This window comes from Blastomyces gilchristii (assembly GCF_000003855.2).
Source record: "Blastomyces gilchristii SLH14081 genomic scaffold supercont1.8, whole genome shotgun sequence".
Classification (NCBI taxonomy): Eukaryota; Fungi; Ascomycota; class Eurotiomycetes; order Onygenales; family Ajellomycetaceae; genus Blastomyces; species Blastomyces gilchristii.
In genome coordinates, this window is record NW_003101675.1 from 290,181 (window position 1) to 303,635 (window position 13,455).

The window sequence follows — 13,455 nt, forward strand, 5'->3', positions numbered from 1 at the left end:
GTTTTCAGCTGAGAATCAGTGACTGAGAATCAGAACAGTAGAAATCTGTGAAGTATAATAAAATAGTCTATATAATTGATTAGACACAGCCTGTTATATTAACTTCTTCTTTTCAGAAATGAGATTGTATATAGTTCTCATCAGTCAAGAGCTACTGTTTCAGATAATATGAAGCTCAGAGTTCAGATTGAGTAATCATAGTTAACTTATTTCACAAGATATTGTTAGCTGCAGCTGCAGAGTCTCTTACTAAGAATATTCTCAATCTCTTACTTAAGTTCATTGTCTTCTTCTATAATCTCTGATAACTGTCAATTGAAAGTTAGTTGAGAAGAGAACGGATCAGTGATAGTGCAGTGAAGTAAGCTTATATGAAAGACATTATAAATCTTTGATAATATATCAAGACAGTACTTATAACTGTCTAGAATTTCTATCATTATATGTTTAACATAGCAGTAATTCAGTGTATGAGATGAGTGTGTGATTTGTATATTCTTAAGATTTAATTATATCAGGTCTTCTATATCATATTACTCAGTAGAATCTCAGTGAACATTAGTTCAATCTTCTTAATTCTGTTTAGTACTCATCATAAAGGCTTCTGCTTAATTACAAGTATTTCAGAGCTTTATTACTATATTATCAGTGATCTGAATCAGACTGCAGAGATTCAGTGTGAAATATATAATCTTTAGAAGATTTAATATCTGCAGGAAAGATTGTGTATATATCAGATTATAAGTATTCAGCTCTGAGTAGCTTCTACTGTTATTTATTCAGTTCTGTATCTTCTTCTTCTTTCATTTCTTCTGTCTCTACTCTCTCTGTCTTAGCTTCTGATTCTGCAGGTTCTGCACTCTTCTTCAATTTTTCTATACACACATGTACACATTTCTATATTGACATTTCAGTCAATCTTGTGATAAATGATATTAATGTCATACACAGAGTGATAGAGAAATTGAAGATATGTACAGTATTATTATGAGAGCAGCTTGTGATTCTTGAATTTCTTACAGATCTTGAGTTTTGAGATTTTCTTTCTTTTTGATATTTTTCAGATGATATGATGTTGAAAATAGATTAAATATATAATATATGAAAATAAATGAGATCTGTATGATAATATTTATCTTTTACAGCTAACTTTTACAGTTGATAATTAATTCATTATTCTCTTTTCTTTCTTATACTTTTTCTTTGTCTGCTAGTTACTACTCTTATACAATCTCTATATAATACAGCATTCAGTGACTAGGTTCAGCAGCTTTCATCTTGTGATTCTGTCTCATGCATTATACTATCTCTCTTCACTCACTCAGATCACTACAGTGAACAGCTCATTGAAACTAATCTCATCTGATCTCTGAGTGTTCTCAGAAGTTATAATGACTTAGTCTCATGCATTCACAGCTGTTTCAGATACTTCATCCTCTGTTATTTTTGCAATTGAACTAATATAAATAGTTGAATTCAACTCTGAATTTCTTTTTCTTCTGTAATCTGATTCATGTACAAGTCTGCTACTCTGAGACTGTTCTTTATCACATTATATTCACTGTCTATAGTGTGTTATTATATGACTGACTACAGTCTCATCACTTATTGAAGTGTAATGTTTGTCTGATTTCTTCATTTCTTCTCATTCTTTTCTTATAATTGTGAAAAGATCAGAATAAGTGAGATTGTCTGATTTATAAGAGTCTATGATTTCTCTTACTTTACAAGACTTTTCAATTATAAGTCTCTTCTTTTTCAATGCTGATGAGAGTGCTGTAGATGATTGTAATCTACTCAGATCTTATATCTTTATCTTTATAAGATGTGAATCATTTATCAAGTTGTATAAGATCTGTCTCTTTGATTCCTTCAATGTGTATATTCTCAGAGAATGTGATTTAAGTATTTTATAGAACTTAAATTATCTAGATTGAAACTTCTCAGAACTCTCATTGCATATAAGAATTCATGTTCTTATCTTGAGACTTGATTTCTTAACTAGTAAGTCTTGTATTCTTTTCAATTGAATTACTCAGTTCAGAAGTAACTTGTTAGCTTTTATACATGTGTGACTGATCTCTTTCAATCTTGATTTCATGTCTGCAACTGCTATGTCTGTGACTGTTGTATCTGCAACTATTATTTCTACTGTGTCTGCAACTGATACATCTGCAACTGCTGTTCTCTCTCTCATCTTTTCTGAAGCATTCTTCAGAATGCGCGGATGCAATTCATACAACAGATAGAATGATGAATGCTTGAAGACTGCATGCTGTTGAATCTGTATGATTAATAGTGCCTGTCTAAGATATTCATCTCATAGTCTTATAGACTTGCTCACTAGATATTTTATCAGCATGTTATTCAAGATTTTATTCAAGCATTTCACTTTCTCATTTATTTACAGATGATATGACATTGTTCTACAATATCTTATCTATAACTGACTCATAAAATGTCTCACTGCTTCTTCTACAAGATTCATATCATTATCAGTTAGAATCTCATATAATATTTCATAGTTAATATAGATCTCATTATGTAGAAACTTCATCATCATCTTCTCTATCATCTCTGAAACTGCTTTTACAACTGGTCAGTCAGTAGTGTAGTCAATAGTAGTAATTATTGAATGATTTTCATTTGATATTCATAGTAATATATCTATAAGATTCATTCTTCATTATTTAAATAGTTGTATTATACATTTTATCTAATGTTGTACTTTCTCATATTCTAATTCTTTTCTAGATTCTTTCACAATCGGATAATTCAGGCACTTGTGAGCATATATCTGAATGTTCTCAGCTATACTTGATCAGTACACTCTTAATTGAAGTACACTCATGAGTTCAGAGCTTTCTAAGTGACTGAATTCCTTGTGCATGTGAGTTATTAAGTTATATCTAAATAAATGTTTCAGATAGAGAGCTTCTGCATATTCTAGATTACAGTAAAGCATAATATCATTTTTTAATTTTCTCAGCTTAAAGTTCAGAAGTATCTCTTCTATCACTTTCATAAGATACTTATTATCTGATATCTTATCATTCTTTAAGCAAGAGATTATTGCATTCACTCATTCTGATTCCTTGCATTCTTTCAGTGTGTTTAATACAAACTTCTCTTATATCTGATTTACAGAACTCTCACTCATGAAATCAGATCTGTGACTGATTGCATCAGATATCACAGTATCTGATCTCTTTCAGTATTTAATATGAAGATTATACACTTAAAACTCTGAGATTCAACATACTAAGTATTTGAAAGATTTTATTATCAATTATAGATAGATAAGACTTTTGTGATCTGTGATCATCATTATTATATATCTGTTATCAATATCTCTATCTTATAATGCCAGTATGTGCTTAATCACTTGCAATTCCTTTTTATACACTGAGTAATTGAGCTCAGTGTCTGATAGTTTTCTATCATTATATATCACTGAGTGCAGCTTGCTGTTCTTACTCATCTGTAGAAGAGTGTCTCTAATAGCTCATTTAAATGCATCTATCTTGATATAGAAAGGTTTATCACAATCTGATTAAATAAGTACTGAGAATGTTATCATATATTCTCTCAGTGTGAGAAAAGCCTCTTCACACACAGCATTTCAGATAATTAAATGAAACTTCTTCTTTCACAGATTAGTATTCATTTCTCTTAAGAGATCTGAGAGTGATGCAGCTATTCATATGAAATCCTTGATGAATCTGCAGTAGTATGAGATTAATTCAAGGAATTATTGTATATAATATACATTTCTCAGCTGCAGCTAATTTGCTATGACATTTAATTTCTTCAGAATGAGATGTATATAGTTATCACTCATCACATGTCTCATGAACTTCAACTCTTTCATTTCAAACATACACTTGATTAATTTAATATAGAGCTTATACTCTGTCAGAGTTGTAAACACTTCATTAAGATACTTCAGATATTCATTATATAAGTTTGAGAAGACTAGAATATGATTCAGATATACAAGATATGATGTTTCATTCTATTTATAAAGAATTGTATTCATCATTATTTGAAAGATGATAGATGCATTTATTAGATTAAATAATATTATCAGAAATTCAAACTTCTCTAATTATATAATAAATACAGTTCACAGTACTGACAGTTCATCTATATAAATCTGTCAATATTCTGAGAGAAGATTAATCTTTAATAGATATCAGGTATTTTCAACTGTATTCAACTGTTATTGAATTTATAATAATAAGTATCTATTCTTGATTGTAAGCTTATTAAGTGCTTGATAATTAATACACATTCATCACTTCTCATCTGCCTTTTTCATGAATAGAACTAAGAAGTCTCATATGCTTAATGAGAGTTATATGAGATCATGTTCTAGAAGGTCTGTGATCTGATACTTCTGTTCTTCAAGATGCATTTGCAACAGAGAGTATGCATTTTAATTGACTGATTTCACATTCTCTGTGTCAATCTCATGTATAAATCCTCATTCTGATGACAATTCTGATGAAAGATCTACTTAAAAGATCTTTTTATACTTCTTCAGAAGTTTCTTCATACACTTATTCTGCTGTATATTCTTTATCTTGATTTTCTTCTCTTCTGAGTTCTGTATGATATACAGACTGCTTTCAGATGAGATCTTGTAAATCATTCTCTTTACTTATTAGTGTGTAAGCAGATTTAATTCTTCTATATCAGAGATATGAAATGTTCTTCTCATATCAGTTGATAGAATTATATGAACTGTTTTCTTTCTATTAGTTAACTATATATGATATGTACATCATTGAATCTGCAGATTGAATCTTTAAAATCAATTGAGTCTGAGAATAAGATCATATTTCATATTCTGCAGCTCTTACACTTAAATATAGCAAGATCATTCTCTAAAGTGTAAGGAAACTCTTACTCTTGCAGATGATATTAAATATCAGTTATCAGATAATCTTATATATCAGAGATTCTTCACTCAGCAGATCTCTTTTAGTCTTCAGATTATATAATTATTAATATATTATATAGAAGCTTCTATATTCACTAACACTTTTACAGTTATCTCTCAATTCTTATTCAAGTGCTCTTTATATATTAACATTTCAGATCTCAAGACATTGAGATAAGTATTCACTTCATCATTCTTATTCATATCTCATTCAGAAGTCTACTTTCTCTGAGCATTTATGTAATATAACGGAACCGAAGCAGTGACTAGTCGGCGGTGTCATGTAGAGATAGTTGTTTGAGAAGCTGTATAAGTGAGCTTGACTATCTTGCTTAAATAGTGAGCTTGTAGGCTACAGAGTTATTGTAAGAATATCACAGATATGATACTTAGTATACTAAGAAGATTGTATGAGACATGCAGTAACTCTTGTATATATTTCAGTAGAAGAAAAAACAAATTACTGACTTCTTTGATAAGAAGTCAGCATCTAGCTATTCTATATAGACAATGAGCAGATACTCTTCTCTCATTTCATAAGTAAGAATAGCTGAAGTGATATCTCAGTGATGTCTTACTATCAAGAAAAAGTAATCTGCTGACCTTGTATAGAAGTGAGGTTCTTATATTTATCAATCAGATCTTTCTATGATATATCTGAATGATATCATAGAGTGATTGAAAACTGATTCAGATAAGATGAAATCATCTGCATGAAAGTGATAAGCTGTGTGAAACTGCAGTGAGATCTTGATATAATTAGAGATATGACAATGCTCTTCTCTTTAAGAGCATAGTTTCAATACTCTTAAGATTATCAGATTAGAAATTATCTTTATTATATAGTAATAATTATCAACTGATTGATAGTATATATACTGTATAAAGAAATAGATGAGTTTTTCTGCTGACTGTGTAGATCTTTCTTTTCTCATCTTCATTCAAATTAAATGTGTGATAAGTGAGTTTCTTATATATTGATTTAAAATGTGAAAAATGTAGTTAATAAGTGACTTACAGATCTCTCATTATATTCTGTTCTATATATGAAATTCTCTGTAAAAGTGATGAATTTTAGAGACAAAGTTAACAGTAGTAGTAGGATTTTTTGAAAAGATTTCTCTTTCTTTATAACACATTTTTCTCCTCTCTCTCTTCATCTGTAACAGTGAGTGCATGAGAGCATCATTCTTGAGAGATAATAAGAAGCTTATTCTGATATTTTCTAGTGAATAATAAATGTCTTTGTGATGCAGCTGCAGTCTCTGTGATCATTAAGAAAGCCAGGTTGAAGGTGAAGACAGCTGTAAGAATAAGTGCTCGCGGCGATTATTCAGGTGTTTGCAGCTTGGCGTGATATGTACTGTTAACTACTAGAAGTGTTCACAGTAGAAAGATAAATATAGGGATCAAGTATATAATAGCATTCAAGCTGAGTTGTGAATAGTATTCGTGAACTCCAGTCTATATAGTTGTGTATAGCCAAGGGCCGCTAGCTCTATTGATTACATGAGAGATAGAAATAGGGGTAAAGGATCCGTGAGGAGCAGGATTTCTTACATATCTCTCTCTCTCTAAGACTTCATCCGCGAAGCCTTTCACTGAGTGACTTTATAGTCAGCTTAGCACTGCAGTGATACTCACTAAAAACTCTTCACATCTGTAAAAAACCTCAGTGAGGAAAAATCCCTTGTTATTACAAAGAGAAAAGAGTCTGTCACTCAGTTTCTTATTTCATGAGATTCTTTGTAATCTACAGATTCTTCTCTGACTATCATGCAGATTCATCTCACATCTTTCATATAGAAGGGTTTTGATTGACTCTCAATCATTTTCACAAGATTCTTGTGTGATCATCACATAGATTCATCTTACAGGTGAATCACTCTCTGTGAGATCACTCTTATCAAAGAGAAATATTCATGAGTTGATCTTTCATTCATTCTTACAAATCATTGCTCTTTGACACTGTAGAATTGTGAGGAATTTTTCATTCTTTCATCAACTCTGTAGAATTGTAGAATCAAGATATCTGCAGTCTGCAATCACTCTTTGTAGTTATATAGAAAGATTCAGGCCTGCAATTCATAATCACTCTTATTTACTAGAGTGATCTGACTGTTCTGTAGAATTACTCACAGTGTAAGCAAACCTCTCTAGAGTAGTATAAATATCCCAGATCTATTCATGAAATCTCATCTTCTTTTTCCTTTTTCTGTAACAGCTCTCATTCTTATAAACTGTGAGTATTCTCATTCATCTGTGAAGTATTTTCACTTAGATGACAGAGAGAGAGTGTTCCTGACAATGTCTGTGTATTAATTCAAGAACTTCTCAAGAATAAAAATTTTTTCAATTTCAACATCTTCACAAACAATGTCTGGCTGCTGCTGAGCTTCTTGTGAGTGTCTCTGCAACTTCTCCAGTCACTTTTTATCAGCTGATGAAGCAGGGGCGCCGCCGCCCACAACTGTGCCTCCATCCCTCTCAGCCCTGCCACTGCACCCGATCTTCAGGCCAGTGGCTCACCCCATTCCTCCCCCAGGCCAGTCCCTGGCTTCAAGCAGCACAGTCCCCCTCTTTACTGTAAGTCTTCTCATAAGTAATTTCTTACAGACTCTAGCTGACAGTTCTTGCAAAGCTCCTGATGTTGTCAGTGTCTTCTGCAGTCTTACAGGCCTATGATCATCTCCTCTCTGCTCACACAATCTCTGACCAGGTATATGCAAATATGTCTAGGTTCTCTATCAATGATCCTCGCGCCGCGGTGCATTTCTGCAATTTCATTGTCAATGAGAGATGAGTCCCTGAGTACCTGTAAAATCTGAGTAGTCAAGGCAATGTGAATGTCATGAATTTGTGACAGAAGTTGATCTGGGCAGATGAGCTCTCTCTTTGCATCTTCATTGTTTTCAGGCTGAATACTTCAGCACAACTGAGAGAGCAGACACAGCTTTGTGAGAGATATCTGATCACACATGCAGATGGCCAGTCTTCAAGGCTCTGCTGCAACTGTACACACTCTGGTATTCAGCTTCTCTGAAGTCTGTGCATTTCTGATAATCTTTATATCAAATGCAATAATTGTCTGTACTGCAGGCATGATGCTCTCTGCTTCTTTGAAGAGAGAAATTGATAGTTGTGAGAGAATTGAGTGTCACAGATATTGATGATGTGAGTGTGAGTTTTCTTTATTTTTTCTTTATTAATCTCTAAATTGCATTCACAGTCCTGTTTATTTTCTTGTTTTTTAGCTTTAATGAGAACATGTTTTCTTCTTTCCTTGCATACACTGTAGACTGTTCATCTCAGTAGAAACTCATTATCTTGTAGACTAGGGTTTACAAATGACAGTGTTAATGTCTTTATCACAATCAGGTTCTTAGTGAAGACTGTGTCATTCTGGCTTATCAGAATTTACAGTATGAAAGTCATGTCTCAGCTTCTGCAGATATCTTATCTGCTTGAATGATTTCTAAGTGAACTCATTCATCTTGTCAGAATACTCTTATCACTGAACCTTGAATCAGAGCTCATGATCTCACTTCTCTGAGTTAACAATCTCTTTGATCTGATATTCTCTTTCACTCTCTAGTGCTTCACAGACAGAGTGATGAGTCACAGAGTTCTCTTCTGAGAATTTCTTATATTTACAGAGTAAAGAGACATGAAAAACATTGTATATCTATAACTCAGATAACAGTTTCAATCTGTAGAACTGTGAGCTAACTTTCTTCATAATCTTACAAGACTCTGTCTGCAAGAGATTCAGCTTCTTACTAGATCTCTATATGATGATGTTTTCTAGACTTAGTCAGACTCTATCATCTTTCTTGAAACTCTTCATAATATGCTTGAAGTCATAGTATCTCTTCTAATACTCTTGAGCCTTTCTCAAGAATTTGCAGACTTTCTCCCAGATCTTCTGAATTCTCTCAGCCTGTTTATGAGCATCATCACACTCTATAGTGTACTCTTGCGGGTTCATCAAGATCATCTGTGAATAAGTCTCAGTGAGCATCTCAAAGAGGGTTTTACCTGTGCTGACATGCTTTGAGTTGTTATATACAAACTCTGTAAGTAATAACTAATGCACTCAGTCATTCTGATTGTAATTGACAAAGTATTACAGATACTGTTTCAATATACTCATCAGATGTTCTATCTAATCATCTGTCTGTTGATAAAAAGCTGTGCTTAGATCTTGTGAGATCTTCAGTATAGTCATCAGATCAGATCAGAACTCTTCTGTGAAGATTAATTCTCTGTCTGAGATAATGTTCACAGACAACTCATGCAATCAGATCACATTGCAGATGAAGATATGAGTCAAATTCTTTGACTTCAAGTTCTTACAGATGAATATAAAGTGTGTCATCTTAATGAAGCAATTCACTATTATCAGCACACTGTCAAAGCAGGCATCATATATGTTCTTGCTTTCAGAGAGGCTCACAAGAGCATTCATTTCTAGCTGTTCCCAAGATTTCTGCAGAATGAATAGAGGAGTAAGTTCTTCATATGATCTGAACTACACTATCTGCAAACCCTGACAAACAGCACAAGAATTCACTATCTTCTTCATAAGTTCTCATATCTTCAGTCAGAAGTATTTCCTTACAAGCAGCTCATGAGTTCTAGTGTCTGTAAAATGACTCACTAGAGAAGAGTTATAATGCCTTTTGATGAGTTCTATGTGTAGAAACTCATTCACAGGCACATAAATCTGACTCTCTCTTCACAAGAGGTCATTTAAGTCTCTTCAACTCTTTATTTCTGCAGAATTGATTCCTGCTGTAAGCAGTTTCTGAATATACTGAGCATATTCATTCTCCAGTTGCAGTTCAGACAATCTGAATAGAAGATCTTATGAAGACTTATACTCTGTTTCTTCTTACATCAGGTCTTTCACAGTGCTTCTTAAAGCCTGCAAACTCTTCAGATTATAGATACTCTCTTCAAGAATTCTTACAGAGATTCTCAGAGTGTTGACTCTCAGTGTTGTAGAGAGTAGTTATACAGGCTTCTTCTCTTTCTCTCTCCTCTTCTCTCACAGGGAATTGAGAGACTCTTCAGTCAATCTCTTTGTAATACTCAGTCTGAGCATCTCACAAAGCTTTTCTGTCTTCTCTAGTCTCTCTGTGTCTGTCATCCTGGTCTTCTTAACATAGTCTGATCTGTGAGAGAGTTCATTCACTGAGTTCTTAGTTCTCTTGATATGTTCTATCTTGAATCAGAACTCACTCAGTCTCTGAGCTCAGTGAACCTGCTGCTGTGAGAGTTTCTTGATTGAAGTAAACTGTTATAAGCTGTCATGATCAGTTCTAACAGTAATCACTGTCATGAGGCTCTCAAAGTAGTGATATCAGTGATAAAAGAATTTCACTATTATGAGAAGCTTCTGATCATGAATGCTATAGTTGATCTCTACAGATTGCATCTTCTATGAGAAAAAGGCCACTGAAACTCAGTTCTCATTTGACTGTAGTTGTGAGACTATTCCTGAAATTACAAAGAAGAAGACATCTGTCTTCAATCTGATTAAGAGCAAGAGATCAAAGTGAAACAGCATCACTGTGTCTGTAAATATCTGTTTCAATCTTACAAAGACTCTGTGAGCTTCTGAGATAAGAAAGTTCTCACAGTTCTCTCTTCTCAACAATCTTTTCATTCTCTGTTCACAGAATGACTTCTTCTTGTTTTCATTCTTCAGCATGTCTGTAAGGGTCAAGAAGATTCTCATGAATGCAAAGATAAACTGTCTATAGAAATTCACAAAGCTCAGAAAGATCTGAATCTCATGAATACTAGTTAGCTCTGATCATGATAGAATAGTCTCAATCTGTGAAGATTTCATCTGAATATCATTCACAGTGATTACATATTCTAGGAAATTAATTCAGTGAGCACTGAAGTTGCACTTCACAAGCTTAATATACAGTTCTGCCTCATCTAAGATCTTCAACATACTTCACACATGCTCAGTGTGTTCTTCCTTCTTCATGAAGTACATCATCACATCATTCAGATATATTATCATGAAGACATTCAGATATGCATGAAGTGTTTTATTAATGAAAGACTGGAATGCTACAGGGGCATTAGTCAGATCAAAAGACATCACTAGATATTCAAACAATCTCAGTGCAGTTCTAAAGACAGTCTTTCATTCATTCTCAGATCATATTCACAGCTGTGCATATGCATTGATCACATTCAGTTGTGTGAATATGACAGCTTCTGTGAGACAGTTGATCACATTCTCAATCAGAGACAGGGAGTAGCAGCTCTTTGTTATCTTAGAGTTCAGATTATGATAGTCTACACACAATCTGAGATCTTCATTCTTCTTCTTCATGAATATCACAGAGGCTCCCACAGAGGCCTGTGAAGATTGAATAAAGTCATTCTTCAGATTCTTCTTCACATAGGTCTGCAAGACCTCTGTCTTGTGATGAGAGAGCTTATAGATTGATTCTCAGAAGAGTTTCTGTCCTTCTATCAAATCTATTATCAGATTCTCCTTGCAGTGAGAAGAAAGCTCAGCTGTCTTAGCTGAACTGAACACCTCTGTGAGATCTCAGTATTTCTCTGATATCTGAAGCTCAGTTTTCATAATCATGAGATTCTCAGACACTTACAAAGTCATCACATAGATGAGCTTGTCTCCTCTAATCAACTCTGCAGTATCAACTGCTTCTATCTTTATGAGTGAATCTGTTAACACTGATCAGAAGTATAAACCTGACTTGTGAACAGCTATGTGCAGATTGTGTCTTTGAAGTCATGCAAGTCTCAAATACATGTCATCTGTGATGTCTGTGATAATCACAGTTTCTGCAAATCTTCTCCAGATTTCAGAGAGATCTTGCAATTCAAAGATGACTCTTATGAGTCTCTCAGCTCTCAGGTCTGAGTTCTCATACTCTGCTTGTTGCAAGAGCAGGTTCTCAGTCTTCATCTTTCAGCTCATTCACTCTGTGAGCTTTAGAAACATCACAGTGACCTGGGATCCTGAGTTCATCAATGCTTTCCATGCTTGCAGAGCAGCAGCATCACAGTGTGATCTCTCTCTGTGAGTAAGCATTTTCATTGAGAGAGCAACAGATTCAGATGTCAGCTTCAAGACTCTTAAGAAGGCTGTTACTGACTCTGTTCACAACTTCTCAAATTCCTATTTTGATTTATTCAGACAGTTTGCACAGAGATATTCTGATTTAGAACAGATAAAGTAGAGTCTCTTTTTCTTGACCTCTCTATTGTGCACTCTGTTCACAGAAGCTTGTAAAACTCTCTCTCTCTGCTCAGCAGTCAGATGTGAATCTCTCTGTGTCTTGTCATCTTTTTCTGACAAATCTGTTCTCTGTTGTTCTGGCCCTCACAGGGCCAGTCAATGATTCACTCTCTGCAGGTCTGTGACTCTCACAGTGATTCATAAGCAATGAATGAGAGTCATCAGTTTCTTCAGAGTCAAGAACTTAGAGCCTTGCTCAATGAGCTTGTTCTGCATGCCTTTATCCAGTCTCTTTGTGAATATCATTATTCAGGTCTTGTTTCAGGGCCCTGTTTCCACAGACTCTAATTCATGCCACAATTCTATGAAGTGCTGTGAGTAGTCTTCATCAGATTTCTTACCTCTTTTTCTAATATTGATGATCACAGCTCAGGTGTTCTCTGTTCAGCTTGTGAAGTCTCTCAACTTATTCTCTAGATAGGTCTTGAGAACAGATCATCAGAATCTCTCATAATCATTTTCTAGATAATTCAGTCAGTCCTTGACTTCAGTGTAATAGAGGCCTGTCATTATGTAGATGACAGCTTCTTCATCTTTCATGTCACACAGCTGGGCTTGTAAGTCAATTTCAAATACAAACTTGCAAAAGCTTTTATAGATTGTGATTCAATAGATGGCCTTAAGTGGTCACAGCTTGAGAAAGTTTCTTTTCAGTTTGTGAGTGTCTCTGAAGATCATGTCTAGAGACTCAGTTCAAGAGTGTTTGCAGGCAGTAAGCATTTCTTGTAGAAAAATAACTTGATTCTACAGAAGATGCTCAAGAATGTTCTTCACTGAGATTGATTCATTTGTGAGTTCAGAGGGTTCCCCTGTCACAGATGCAGAGAATGGTGTTCTGTGAGTGATTGATAAGTCCTCTGGGACTTCTTTCATGAGGATTATTCATGATTCAGGTGGCTGCTCCTGAGTGCCTGCAGTAGGGTTTGCAGGGGTTGAAGCATATAAGTTTCTAGTTCTTTCAGTTATAACAGGCAGTTGCTGACTGACTGAGCTTGAAATGTAAGAATAAGTGCTCGCAGCGATTATTCAGGTGTTTGCAGCTTGGCATGATATATACTGTTAACTACTAGAAGTGTTCACAGTAGAAAGATAAATGTAGAGATTAAGTGTATAATAGCATTCAAGCTGAGTTGTGAATAGTATTCACGAACTCCAGTCTATATAGTTGTGTGTAGCCAAGGGCTGCTAGCCCTATTGGTTACACGAGAGATAGGAA